The sequence below is a fragment of the Nyctereutes procyonoides genome, unplaced genomic scaffold (assembly GCF_905146905.1).
Source record: "Nyctereutes procyonoides isolate TBG_1078 unplaced genomic scaffold, NYPRO_anot_genome, whole genome shotgun sequence".
Classification (NCBI taxonomy): Eukaryota; Metazoa; Chordata; class Mammalia; order Carnivora; family Canidae; genus Nyctereutes; species Nyctereutes procyonoides.
In genome coordinates, this window is record NW_026575021.1 from 1,469,801 (window position 1) to 1,485,404 (window position 15,604).

Genomic DNA, 15,604 nt, shown 5'->3' on the forward strand with positions numbered 1-15,604 from the left:
ATAGGGACATATAAAGTTCTTTTTTGCACATTTTTGTATTTAAAACATATAAACAGTATTGTGCTGGAAACCTTACTATTACTTTGTTTTGTTTTTTCACAAATAATTATGTTCTTAAAAGTTATCAAGTTCTCTGTGTATTTCTAGTAAGAATTTTCAGCTGCTACAGGATATGTTGTAGAACACAACACATTGCACTTGTCCATTTCCCCAGTGATAGGTAGAGTGCCTCTAACACTTTGCTACTACAAATCAGCATCCATGTCTCCTTATACCCTGGGTAGAACTTTTCTGGGGCGTACACCTAAGAGCTTGATTTCTGAGTTGTTGGCAGGCATACTTAATTTCACCAAGTGGTAAAAGATGTTGGACAATGAAGTTGAGCCGGTCTATACTTTCAACATCAGTATACAACATTCTTTTCTACCTAAATATCTCCCAGCACTTGGAGTTATAAAACTATACATCGTTTCACAATCTGATGAGTACAAAATAATATCACATTTTAATTTTAATTTCTTGTACAAATTAGTTTGATTACAAATAAATTTGAGCATCTTTTAATATAATGATTAGTCATCTAGGTTTCCCTCATTTGCATTTTACAACTTCCCCTTTATTGGGGGCTTGCTATCTTTTCTTGTAACACAGGAGTCTTATAAAGAATGAAATTATATTCATATTTTTTAATCAAGAGCATTGAATCTTGGAACATAATACCACAAAAGGAACATTATTTTGACCTTTGAATTCAGTCAAAACAACACCCCAAATTGGGACTTTTCAGGTATACAAGCAAAGGAACTCAGAAACTTAAAGAATTAATAGACCTTAAAGCACAAATTCTTAAACAAGAAAGCAGAAAGGGCAAGCAAACTAAATAAAAAACAATGAAATACATTAATAAAGCCAAATTGGCTCTCATAAAATTATAATATAAGTATTTTTAATTGGTATCAAGCGAAAAAGAAGAGAAAAATTATTGTTAGGCATCTCTGCAAACATAACTATAAATAAAATAGAAATGTAAAATATATAAATGACTTTACAATTCTACCATTAAGGGTTTTGAAGATAGAAATAAAATTATCAAATTCCACATTCATAAAGTCAAAGGATTATTTTTCATTAAAAAGTATGGAGAGAGAAAAAAAAGTATGGAGAGAGCAAATATTATAAGACTCTGGTAAATACAAGAACAGTATAATGAAGTTCTAGTCAATATAATAAATAATAACAAATGAGTATGAGTAAAATAAGAGGAAAACTATCATTTGTGTAGATGACATAATTTTCCACCTAGGCAATAAGAATATAAATTCAACCCCTATTAGATTTACTAAATATCAAGATTGTCATAAGCTACTCATCAGTGAAAATCAATAGTTTCTCTGTAAATAGCAACAACCAGATATAAAAGAAAACATATTGTCAGCTTGGAAGTTATCACTCCATTGTCACTGTAAGTAAAAAGTTGGAACAGGCTGAGAACTCAACAACTCTTCTAGGATCCTAGACAGCAGGGACTTAAGACACTCTGGGCAGAGGAAAATTCTCTCAGGCCTATAGCAAAGGGAGGAGGGGAACGAACATTTAGACTTACACCATAGCATTTGGTGCTTCTTGACCACCTCAGGCGAAACTGGTTAACTAGAGCCTAACCTGCAGGGCTATTATCTTAACCTAACGTGGGGAAAGTCAATTCCTAATTCCAGCTCTAGCCTTCCATGTGAGAGAAGGGAAATCACCCAATTCCAGCCCAGTCTAACCATCTTTCCTACTTAAGGGGAGTTGGAGCAGGGGATGAGAAACTCTGGTAGGCACACATCCCAGAGGCATAGGCTCACCAAAAGACAAACCTGACAGGGACACAGAACACTTCCCCCTCCCCTGCATACCTCAACACCACATCACTAAAGGCCTATTTACACTAAAGACCCTTTTAGCTCGTGCATCATGTCTAGTTATCAAGAGAAATTTGTAAAGCATACAAAAAGATAAAATTCAGTGTAAAGAACCTGAACAGGGGCGCCTGGGTGGCTCAGCTGGTTAAGCATCCGCCTTCAGCTCAGGTCATGATCCTGGGGTCTTGGGATTCAGCCCACCTCGGGGAGCTTGCTTCTCCCTCTCCCTCTGCTCCTCCCCTGACTCTCTCACCTCTCTCTCAATAAACTAATAAAATCTTTTTTTAAAAAAATAAAATTCAATTGAAATTAAAAATTTCAATTTTTTAGAGAACCTGACAAGCATCAGAACCAGATATGACAAGGATGTTGGATTTATCAGACCAGGACATTTAAGACAACTTTGATAAATGTGTTAAGAGCTCTAATGGATAAAGTAGACAGCAGCAATTAGAGATGTGCAATGCAAGGAGAGAGATGGGAATCCTAAGAAAGAACCAGAGGGAAGTTTAACTTTCTGGGTGAAATCTTAAACTGGTCCCAGAACAGGGAGGGCCAAGAGAAACCAAGCAGAGAAGGGGGGCACTCCAGGTTGGTAGGCAGCAGTTTAATAAGCAAGGCAACTTACTTTCGAGGCTTATCTTGGCAGCTGCAAGACAAGTAGATCTCCTCCAGAATCTTAAAAGCTTATATATAAGCCTTAATTGGGTTTAGGCATTCATTCAGTCCATAAGGTCCTAGCAGCACCTTACTCCCAGGCCTATGTCTTTGAAAAGGCCTACAGCTGGGGGAAGCTCAGAGGGAATGTATATTTCAAGGACAGGGGAGGGGTGAGGAGCCTCTGATGTCCTGGGTCAAGTTCTGGGGTCAACGGTCACATCCTCTGACCTCCTCCAACCATTTATTGACTAAAAATTTGTAGAACCTTAATGAAAGGAAATTTTCAGTATCTATCACCTCTAGAAATTTATTCTTTAAAATATTCCAATATTTTTACAAGCTACCCACTTGTTTAAAGAAAATAAAATGCCCACCAAAATAAGAAAATGGTTACATTATAGTTTTCTCTATTAAGCAATACTAGTAGCAATTTAAAATAGGACAGTTATTCTGAATACAAGAGTTTCTTTTCCAGGGCACTGTCTGGCTCTTTATTTCAGCTCAGGTCATGATCTCAGGGTCTGAGATGGAGCTCCAACTGCAGCTCTATGCTCAGTGGGGAGTCTGCTTGAAATTCTCTCTCTTCATCTGTCCCTCCTCCCTCTCTAAAATAATAAATAGATAAATCTTTAAAAAGAAAGATAATTTTCTCTTCCTATATTGAGTTTTAAAATCAGGTGGCAAAAAACACATTGAAAATTATTACTTTTATCATTCATTTGTAAATAAATAAATTAGATACCACTTGTGTGAGAAAGAAGGTATGTGTATGTCTGTATACACGTTCCTTTGTTGTTAAATCCATAGAATTATGTCTGAAATGATTCACAGCAACTGGCAAAGGTTGCAGCTAGAATAGGAAAGAAAGAAGATTTCCTATTTTAATTTTTTCATCTATATGGTTTAAATGCCTTACAATAAAATGTACTTATGAATTATTTGAAAACTCAATAAATTTTATTTTAATGAGTCAAAGTCATGGTCTTGAGCAAATCTTCAATCTCAAAGTTTTAACTTCATTATATATAAAATAAGTGGAATTACCTAGATATTCTCAAGATCCAAAAGGCCTAGAGTCAAGTCCAGATCTGGTATTCAGAATCAAGATGATTTGGAAATTCAGTTTCCACATGAGTGATAGGGATAAAAGGAAGTGGCTAATTTATGAGTCTCTGTTGAAAACCAAATTCCTGCAAAAATTGCAAAAAGTCAAAGAAATCCAATGTACTATTATTATTACAGTCTTGTAGCTCTATGGATCTATCAGCAATATATCCTGTTGCGCATAGAATAACACAATTATATACCCAATTATATTCGATAATATATTCTATATAAATAATTTTATATGTGTAAAATAGTTTCCTTACTCTTAGAATATAACCTTTTTTCTATAATATGCTCCTCTGTCCTTTGGTAAGCCTGAGCCTTATCTACAAAGTGTCCAGACTAGTAATATTTGTAAGATAGATATTAGCAAGAAATTCTGTTCCTAAAGAAGTTTCATATTCTTTGAAATTATTTCATCTTTATTTATAAGTGAAATTTACAATTTAATTTAACTAAAAGAACTGATTTCTCCCTTTTGAGAGAAAAAATGAAAATAGCACCATAATTTCTTGGCATAGTTTTTACAAATCATAGAGTATTAAATAGATGCCAATTGATTTCTCCTCACTTGATTGTCTCCATGTCAAGGTAAGTCTAGCCAGCCTCACCTCTAACTTTCTCATTCCCCTAAGCTTTAACAAACTGATTCTTCCTAATAGAACAATTATGTCCATGTAACTAAATCAATCATTCTTCCTGAGTCATGGGCTTGCATTTACTTGTCTGGATCAGGAAGGCTGAGGATAATGGGCCATTAAGAACTGTGCTTTCCTAGCCACAAAAAACCATGAGGTTTACTGGCAAAGAATGGGTTTTTAGATAAGAATAAAAATCTTATGAGGGTCAATTTGTGTATAATTCATTTGGAAGACTGCCCTTTCCTTTAAAGCCCCACAGTGACAGAGTTGCTTATTTTTACTTTAGAACAATTATTTTAAATTGGGACCATACAGTTATGGAATTACTGACACTGGAAATCTTTTATGAAAAACAAACAAATCATCTCAGATTATAAACTTCAACATCAGATTAATAACCTAAAGCTGTTTTGAAAGAAAAAAATGTGTCTTTGTAAAAGTTAATGTTAGGTCATATCCAAAATCTGGAGAAAGAGTAACTAAACATTTCAAGCAGGATTCTATTTGAATTTTTTTTAATTCCCCAAACTAAGCAGTGTATTTGAATTGATAATTTTCCAAATTTGAGTTAAAAAAAAATCCTCCACTCCCACTTGAATTCAGCCATTTGCAATAAGAAAAATAAGTGTGTGACTCTACAGTTCTAGAAAAAGGCAAATGTGAAAATGTTTCTCCTCAGTTTATCTCTAAGGTCCCTTCTACCTATGCAATAATATAAACTGTAAGCTTAAGACAAGATCCTGCAGAGGCATAAAAACAAAAAGCAAAACCTCACTACTTATCAAGAAAAGAGTGTGTATGAAAACTGAGATACTACTCTATAGAGGCACATAGAAGTCATGCCCTTTGTTTCCAGACCAGCACAAGGCCTCAGTCCATAGGATAACCTGTTTGGAGAACACATTCTCTTCGATCATTCTTCCCTTGTTTGCAGGCTAGCACTCGGAAGTAGCAGCACAATGCCTAGAAGCTCTTTCTCAGAGAGACTATTTATTTATGGGACAGGAGGGCTAATGACACCAATGGGAACCATTGGTGGTAAATTTGCATCTCACCTGTGCACATTAGCCCAGTAAAATCAGGTTTCTCTGTTTCTTAAAAGTTCCTATACCTGACAAAGTGACCTGCATTTTGGCAGCCATTCTTTCAAATCAAGCCCTCTAGCAAAAAGCAAATGCCCTTGCATATAAGGCAAAACCAAACAAAAAAACAGAAAACAAAAGACATTCAAAGGTGCCACAAGGTTAGCTTTCATTTTTCTTTCCATTGTATATTAAAATTGATCTAATGAAAGAGAATAAAGTATTGGATGAACTCTGTAGCAGTTTAGAAAGTTTTCTCCTATTATTGGTAAAGGGGATAGATAGACTTTTCTATAGTTTGTGGTTTTGGGGTTTTTAAATTAATAATGATTCCTTCCAATAGTTATTAGCTAAATAGCTATTCTTTGTTAATGACTTTTGTTATGTCTAATGGACCATGTTTTAGCAAGAACTGCATTTCTAAACCACAGATTCATGGTTTTAAATTATTTTCAAAAACATTTCTTTACTTCCCCAATAAATTCTTTTTTTTATAATTTCATAAATATAAAGTGACACACAGATGGTAAATATAGGACCATAATTTTGTGGGTGAGAAAGCTAAATCCTATGTGCAAGTTAAGGATTTTAGAATCCCAGCTGTTGATTCAGCTGCCGCAGCAAAATCTCCCAAATGTGGTATTAGTGGTAGCTACCAGGTGCCGAGCTCACTCACCACTCCTGCTTCCAAGAGTGACCTGAGGTGACCCCAATTTGAAAGCCAACTTATTTGCAAAATATCTGTTTTCCGAAGAACAGGACTATATCACCTTTCCACACCTTGGTCTCACTGGCACCCTGGGCTAGCTAGAAGGAAAAAATCACTTTTCCAAGTCACACAGGATGGCATATAACAATACCACTTAAGCTGAAATCCCTTAAGAATATAAGGTCTATGTCTATTTTGCCCCATGCTCTATCCCCTGTCTAGATTGAACAATGCCTTAAAAGAATCTGTTTGGAAGAGGAAGCTGGGAGATTTATTACTCATTTTCAGGACAAACCTAAGAATTTTACACTGTTGGAGTTTGGTTTGTTTCTGAAGGTAACCCCCTAGTTGACCTGCAGATGCCGCAAGGTAGTGCATGAGGGTTCTTATTCTTTGTACTAATGCAGAAGGAGGAAGAAAGAAAAAATGTTTAAGTATAAATTATTTACAGCATTTTCATTTCTGAATATTTATCCCTTTTGACTAATCATTTGTATCTATTAAAATATATTTTTTAAATATCAACAGAAAAAAAAAAGTTTTGCCACACAGTGGAACGAAAGACACAAACAACTACTATTCCTCTAGAAGAAGAAATTCTTCCTTCTAAATTTGGGGCATGACTAACCTGGCAGGGTCAGGATATATTTTAATGGTGGAAAGGTCCAAAGTAATTAGATGAGCACTGTAGACAATCTTATGCAATACACTGCACTTTTTAATTGCTCATTTATTTGAGACATGCTGATGTGGCAAAGAAGTTTCTGCATATCTTTTTAAAGTAAAAGTGTAAAGTTAATAAAACATGTTTTTTTTAATAGGAAGTAGGTCTTTTATAGCTTAAAGGATTCACATTTGTCCATACAAGCAAGTTATGCATGTCTCTCCAACTTAGTTCTGTTACCTGCAAATTTCCTTCCTAATATTCTTGATTCCTTTAATTAATTCATTTATATTACTGAGATCATATAGTATATGAGGTATCCAGCTAATCACCAGATACAGTGAAGAATAAGACCTATATATTTTCCTGCCTTAATAGAATTTGTGGTATAGAAAAGAAGAGGAGAGAGATCAAATATACAATTGCACTGATAAGTTCATGAGTGAGTGAGTGATTGAATGCTAACTTTGATAAAACCATGAGATAAATATTTGAAAAATAAAAGTAAAGTAAATAGAAGGCCATGAAAGGAATTATAGGGAGCCTATATCATCTGCAGATGAGGAAGGCTTCCTGGCAAAGGTGACATTTAACAAGGAACCAAATGATGCATAGGCTATTCAACTGAAGAAGTGAGAGGAGCACATTTTAGGAAACCACTTCAAGGGGTAGAGGCCAATAGAAGACAAATTACAATGTTTGCACAAGAAAGTTATTGTCCTATCAGAAAAAGTTACGCAGGTTAATTAGTGTAAAGATGGGACTTGCCCAGTTAAGATTTCTGCTGCATAAACAATTCTCAAGGGTCTTCACACTATCAAAATATGTATTCAAATGATTCCTTCAGAAATCTGATTCTTAATAAAAACAAAAATAAAAAACAAAAATAGCTTTTACTCCCAAATATGATATTCTATAGAGAACTATTTAAATATGTGGACTTTAATTCTGCATTCTATTTAAGAAATTGTAGTTAATGTAAGTGAACTTAATATGGCTTTGTTTTACAAGGTTGCTAAAAAGAATCACAAATTGCTTTCAGAGAATTTGGAGAAAAAAAGAAGCCACACATAATATGCACATATATAATTCCAGGGTTTAATTTATAAGACAGGCCTAATCAAATGAATAATAAAGAAGACATCTCTGTTTACTTTTCCATATGTTGAAAAATGAGTTATAAATGTTTCTGTATTCTTATCAAGATTTTACCCATTCAAATTTCTTCAGTAAATATGTGTTACATACCTACTATTGCCAGATCTTGTGCTTGGTACTGGAATTGGAAAAATGAATAATAACCAGTACTAGGCTTCTATTAAGAGGAGATAGTCCACTATCACCTGAAAACTTGAAATCTTTTTTAACCAATTTAATGTTTTCATGGGTGTAATTAATATTATAATTCTTCTATGTGTAATGAATATAGTATGTTACAAGCTATTTTAAAGAAAAGCTCAGAGGCAAAGAGAGGAGAACCTTCTAGAGGAAGTGGTCAAATCCATTTGGTCATGAAAGAGGAGTAGATGTGTATAGGGATCCTAAGTAAGGACTATGTTTTACACAGTAAGAATAGCATGCATGAAGCCGTGAATGTGGAGGAAAACCTGAAACACTAAGGTAAGAATGAACCCAAGGAGACCGTGTCTATGTAACAAAGATGAGAATAAAACTAGGCAATTATATCCTTAACCAAAGTAGTGATGAAAGATGAATCACAGAATTATGTCTATAGACACAATTCTCCTTTTTCTTTTAAGGCATTTGTTCCATTTGGCATTATTTTTCCAAATTGTACAGGAAAGTTTAAAACTGAAACATAAAAACCTCCCTACATGTGCCACATGAACCTTGAGTTCCAATCCACACACATTATCACTATTAGTGGTTTGTCATATTTTATTACATTATGTAAACTAAGCTTTTCAAGCTTGGTCTATAGGATGTTCGTAAGGAAAGGAGTGGAGGAAAGAGAAGAGGATTTAGGGGACAAACAGAGTGATAAAGTGGGTATAACCATTATTTGAAAATATAGATGTAGGTGGTCAAATTTATCAGCTTCTTTGGAAGGGGGGAGAGGAGTGTAGTTACTGCCGTAAGATCAGTCTCATTCCCGATTAGATTGGATACAGGATTCCTGAGTGTTTCTCATGGATCAGGTGTGTGCTATACACATGAGAGAAGTATTTTGGTTTTTTATTATTTATTTATTTTTTTAGTAATGTCTACACCCAATGTAGGCTCAAACTCATGATCAAGATCAACAGTCACAGTATCTTCCAACTGAGCCAGGCAGGCACCCCAAGAGAGAAGCCTTTTAAATACTACCCAAGAGAACCACCTTCTGTGCTATGAGCCCACAAGAAAGAATATTTATAGGGTAGACTGACAAAAAGGTGGACATTTGACAGCTAGGTAAAAATGCATTTACCATATCATAGATGTATATTCAATTTTTTCCAAGAAAGATGTCTTCAAAATATCTACAAAATTTCCTGCAAGATAAAAAGCTAATTTTAAATACACGTCAGCCCCAAAGCACACAAAACCATTCTTTTAGGATACCATTCAAGTTAGAATAACAATAACAGTAATTATAATGAATACATATAATATTTTCCAGACACTGATCACACATATACATGTGCACATATCATATTTTATCAATTTCAATAAGCCCATATTCTCATATGATACTTTTGAAATCCAGATACATCTTACCATTAGTAGAATTTTATGATTAGCTATTAATCAGTTATGGCACAGTTGTCATTGACTGCGTACCTTTATTTGGTTGCTTCTATGGCATGACTGGACAACTACTCCTCTAAATATTTTAATCAATAAGCCATTTGAGGATCTTTTGAAGACAAAGTATAAGTCCCAATTGCTGTCTAAAACCCTTTTCTTAAAACAATAAAATAAAATAAAACCCTTTTCTTGATATCTTCTGATAAATTAAAGATACTCTCCTCAAAACTTGTAAGAAGGATGTCAGCCATGTGTACAAATATTCCATAAATGGTAATAGATCATTCTTTTAAGAAATGGCCTATCACTAATAATGTTCAGGGCATAGAGAAGAAAAGCATGTAGGAAAACACAGATATTAATGACAGCGAAAAAATGACTCCAACATGTTAGACTGAATGTTAAAACATTTGAGAACTGCATTAATAAATGATCTCACTTATAACTTCCTTTGTTATCTATATCTTAGAATGGCGAAAAAAAACTATGTATAAATAAATGCAAAAGTTATTTCAATAATTAAAAAATAAATAGTAACGTGATTTAAAATAGTATTGTATCACATTTTTATTGGCAATATTTGTTTTTCCCTTCTTAGAGGTACATCCATTCGCATCTCAGATTCCATTAAATATATTATATTATTTCATTTCTCACAACAGCTCTATGGAATAAGTAATATTTTCCCATTCTCTTTTCTCTCAAACCATTGAGGGTCAGAAAGAAAAGCTTATCAGTGGGGAAAGAAGTGAGAGAGAACAAGAAAAGAACCAGAATATCCTCTTCCCCAAAAGCAGGAAGCCTACCCACAGAAGGTCAGGGATCTGGGAAAGGTCTTATCTTTGAATGAATACTGAAGTGTCAGTCAACGTAGTGAATCAGAGACTTGAAGTCCATAAATACAGATCTGTTTTGCTATTGACACTAACCAAAGTACTCCTATCAATGAAGAAAGTATTGAAAATTTAAGCATTTTCTCCAAAAACTGGGAAAGTCTATCTTGCTTGACCAGTAGAATAAAAAGAACAGGGAAAAATAAAAATACAATTGCATTTATGATTATACTCTATGAATTTTTCCTGTTTAATGTACCCACTACACATGAAGTCAGTTCCTATTTTGAAGGAAGTTTATACTAGGTTAATTAATGTAGGTGGCTTGTAGCTGGTTTCCTCTACGTATAGTTGATGAGCCAGAGAGAAAAGGACAAAGAGAGAGGTAGAAAAATAGAGACAGAAAACCCGAGAACCCTCTCCCCCCATCAATAGACCACATTCCTTGAATAGAGGACACTAATTGGTAGTTTTACGTTATTGGGCAGGGCCAAGTGACAGTTTTTCCATTAAGGTATATAAATTCCCCTCCACCCCACCCCAATCCCACCCAAACAATATTTACAAATTCAGAAGTGTATATGGGATATGTTTTTTAGGGAAGAATGTTTTTTTTTCCTACAACCACTGTTTGAATCTATGTTTACCTCAAATTTCACCATGCTTCTCTCTCAGAACTCAGTGAATTCACCCCGGAAACCACTTGCAAGCACTTTCTTAAACCAGTTCCCTGGCTTGAGCCAAAGGGTAAAAGTCATTGCTGCCAGCCTAATTATTTACATGGGGAAAAAAAAAGGCAATTCTTTAATGAATCACTGTGCTGATGGCTCCCTGGCCCACTCTCACTTGTACATGTTGACTCTGACCTTGGAGTTTTAGAGAAGATCTATGTATACGCCTAGTACCCAGGACCACAGTTTTCTTTTCTTACTCCTTCAGTTTTATCACCTGATTTCTATTCTCTAGGAATTCCTTAACCATTTGTTGCTCTGGTAGAAACATTTCTTGATTTCTAATGACAGTATTGCTGTTTTGTTGCCTTTTAAATATTTTTCTGTAATTTCAGTAGAAGAGACTCCTCAGGGGAGAGAAAATAGTTGCCTGAACTTAGTATTTGGACTCTTTTAAATGGTTGACTTCAGCCAGAGATATTTTTCAAATAATTGCAGTAATTCACAAAAATATATTAATTGGATCTATGATAGACTTTGAATGGATTTTCTAGATTTGGCTTAAATCATTCAAATAATTTAGAATTTATTTATTTATTTATTTATTTATTTATTTATTTATTACTTTGGTATGGAGACGTTGGTGCAAAGAAAGAGCTATTTTTGCATTTTCTAAGAATTAAGGCAAAATTAAAATGCCTTTTGAATCTACCAAGTTACTTGAGAACATCAGATTATGTTTTTATTCTCTTTATTTCTTTTTTTAAGATTTATATATTTATTTGAGAGCGAGAGTATGTGTAGGAGCACCATGGGGGGTGGGGAGCAGAGGAAGAAGGAGAAAAGCAGGCTCTGCTGAGCATAGGAGCCCAAAGGGAGGCTGGATGCCATGACCTGAGACCATGATCAGAGTGGAAATCGGGTCAGATGCCTAACCCACTGAGCCACCCAGGTAACTTTATTCTTTTTATTTATTGAAAACAGAGCAAGAGAGAGAGAGAGGAACTTCGTGATTCAGTTTGGCCACAGACTGGAGCTCGAAAATAGGAAATCCATGCCACCTTTGTATCTTTTCTCAAACATGACTTTCTGCTCCCTAACTTCAGCTTACTTGTGGCTTGGGTACCTCAAGCTTCACCTCTACTTAAGACCTCTCACAGATAAAATTTAGCTGTTCCCATATTACTCATAGTGTTTTCCTCTGTCTCTTGAAAAGGCTAATCACATGAGGTTAGAGGTAGCTATGGCATAATAGAATGAATAATGGACCAAAAGTTAGAAGATCACAGTTGAAGAACTCACTCAGATGTTCAGTCAATAACTTTTTCTTTCCTGTAAAATAAGATCAATAAGAAATTTCAGAGGGAGAGTCAGGATCACATTTGTACTAAAACAAAAGGGAAGGGCATTATAAAACCTCTACAAAGCTTAGTTGTTCTTATTAATTGGAAACCATTATCTTTTATAGTCAGTAATGACATCATCTGGCCATAAGCCTAATTTAATGTAAATCACAAACATAAAAAAGGACATTTTTTCTTTCCCAATTTGAACATAACAGGACACAATTCAAAATGTATATTCACCACTTTAGAAAAAATACCCTGTTTTTTTAAGGTACTGGTTCCACTTCCTTACTAGTAAGTGAAGCAGGAAAGGTATATACAGGTCAGATGTAGCAGGCTAGACTATAAAAAAAATTACAAATAACTTCTGACCAGACCAAGGGATTTGCCTTCTCTAGAAGAATCTTTCAACTCCTAAAAAGTGAACTGTTCAGAAGTTCAGAAGTTCAGTTCAGTTAAGTACCCCAAAAATTTGGCAGTTGATCCAAATGTTATTTGAACCTTTAGAGCACATATAATTAGACTGGAAATCTTATTAAAACAGGATCACTGTCTGGTACTATTACCACAAATTTTGCCTCTTCATATAGCCATAACAGAGGACTAGAAACATATGTAAAAGTAATTGATGAAAATTGCCCACATTTTTGTGAAATACAGGACAGGAGTAAAGTTGGATCATGCTCATGTGTAAGGTTCAAGTTGTTTTAAATGCATTCCCATGTGGCAGTTCAAGAGGGTGAAAAGTGAATGGTCCAGGTGATGGCTCTCTCCTAAACTAAATTGTGAAAGCAGATTAAATCCCAAGTAAAGAAAACCACCAATCTCTTTACATCTAGTAAAAAAAAAAAAAAATCATTCCCCATTTAAAATCCAAATATATATATGTATATATATGTAAATATACCCTTTGCTGATACTATACATATTCATGTCTATGTAAATACACATCTACTCTAGCATTTTGTGTGTATATGTGTGTGTGTGTGTGTGTGTGTGTGTGTAGATATTGATACATAGATGCAGATATAGATATTTATGTTAGGAATACCAGTCTTCTCAGGCTGATAAAGATCTGCTTAGTCAATGATTATAAAATTCCTAAAAATAGAAATTGTATTGTCTTTTTAACTATATCAGCTATAAATAAATACATAAATAAATAAATCAGCTAATTTGATTCTTATCTCTATTCAACTGAGGACATCATGCTTGCAAATTATATGATATAAGTTTAATTCCTCTACCTTCCCAAATAATATTCTACAGCATAACTACATGTTATTATCAATGATTTCATTTTAAAACCCACTCAAGAATAACAGGACTCTCAAAAACCCTAAAAAGTGTTCCCCATCCTTGTGTGAATACTGTAAACCTTATCATTGCCTCATTTCCTAGAGGGAAGAGAAAGAGGAAAGAACATTTTTTTTTTTTTACTGCCACTCCATGTCAAGTTTTATTTCTCATATTATTTCATTCATCATCAGTCTAGCCTTGGGTGAAAAAAAAGTGCTGTGGGATTTTGCACATAAATGATAAATACTATTTAAATATCTGGGCAGTAGGGAAAACTAGTATAAATACAGAGACTACAACTTGAAGTCAAATTTTATTCCCTATTCTTCAAAGTGGATTTTGAGGGACGCCTGGATGGTTCAGTGGTTGACTGTCTGCCTTTGGCTCTGGGCATGATCCTGGGGTTCTGGAATTCAGTCCCATGTTGGGCTCCCTGCAGGGAGCCTGCTTCTTCCTCTGACTATGTCTCTGCCCATCTTTCTGTGTCTCCATGAATAAATAAATAAATTTTTTTTAAAAAAGTATATTTTGGTATATATATGCATATGGCATCCTACCTCTCAACCCTTAGGATACAGAGAGGGAGGGAAAATGGAGGTGGGAGGGACAGAGGTTTATGCAGTTTGTCCACTCCAACTTGCTTGGATCAGTGTATCAATTAGTGTTAGGTTTTCCTTTATGTAACAACAGAAAAAACAGGGCTTACAGGGTCACACACACACACACACACACACACACACATACACACACACACACACACACTGTAATTCTCTCTATCAAATAGTCCTGAGAGGAGATGGCAACACCACAGTCATTCAGTCCCCAAATTTCTTGCTTTTTTTTCTAAAATCCTTGCTTCTGAGATCTTGAGGTTGCATGCCTCCTTGGGATCCAACAATTCCCAGGAATGAAAGTTTCTTATTAAAGGCTTTTTCCCCCATAAAAGAATATAATACTTATCTAACGATTATCTTTTATTTCAAAGAATTTCTTCACAAGTCATATTTCAAGGTGCCATCCTATGTATTTTGATTACCACCTTACTCAACAATACTCCCTATTTGAGTTGGAAACTAAACAAAACAAAACAAAACAAAACAAAAAACAAAAAAACAGGTCATCTTAGAACATAGATTCACAGGGTGATACCAACCAAAAGAAATGAAATCCCTACTCTAATACTTCAACTTCCTAGGCAGTCAGGTGACAAACACTCTGAAACAATTTGTTTCTGAATCATTTTGCACAACTCAGCCAAAATGTGGTTTTTGTGCAATAATTTTTAAAATTAGTACCTTTTTTTAATTTTTTTTTTATTTATTTATGATAGGCACACAGTGAGAGAGAGAGAGGCAGAGACACAGGCAGAGGGAGAAGCAGGCTCCATGCACCGGGAGCCCGACGTGGGATTCGATCCCGGGTCTCCAGGATCGCGCCCTGGGCCAAAGGCAGGCGCTAAACTGCTGCGCCACCCAGGGATCCCCAGTACCTTTTCTTTTTACAAAAGAAAAAAATAATGGATGAAGAAATGCAAAGTAAATTTTCTAAAATCATGTAAAACAATAACAAGAAAAATAATCATGGAACCCAGAGAGAAATAACCTCACCCCATGTGGTCTTTTTCTTTAAATTTTTATTGGGGTTATTTTAAGTAATTGCTACTTCCAATGGGGAGCTCAAACTCATGACCCAGAGATCGAGTCGAATTCTCTCCTGATTGAGACAGCCGGGTGCCCCTCTTACCCCAAGTAGTCTTAATGCAGACAGTTCACTCTACCTATAGGACTACTCACATGCTTTTAGAAATCCATCAGGATATGCTCTCAAGGCATATTCTAAATGGGTATTTATCTCCAAATTTATGTGTAGTACAAGTCCTATTCCATTTAATAATTTCTCAGTGTTATTTGAACTGTCTAAGCAGTTCATATATAGTT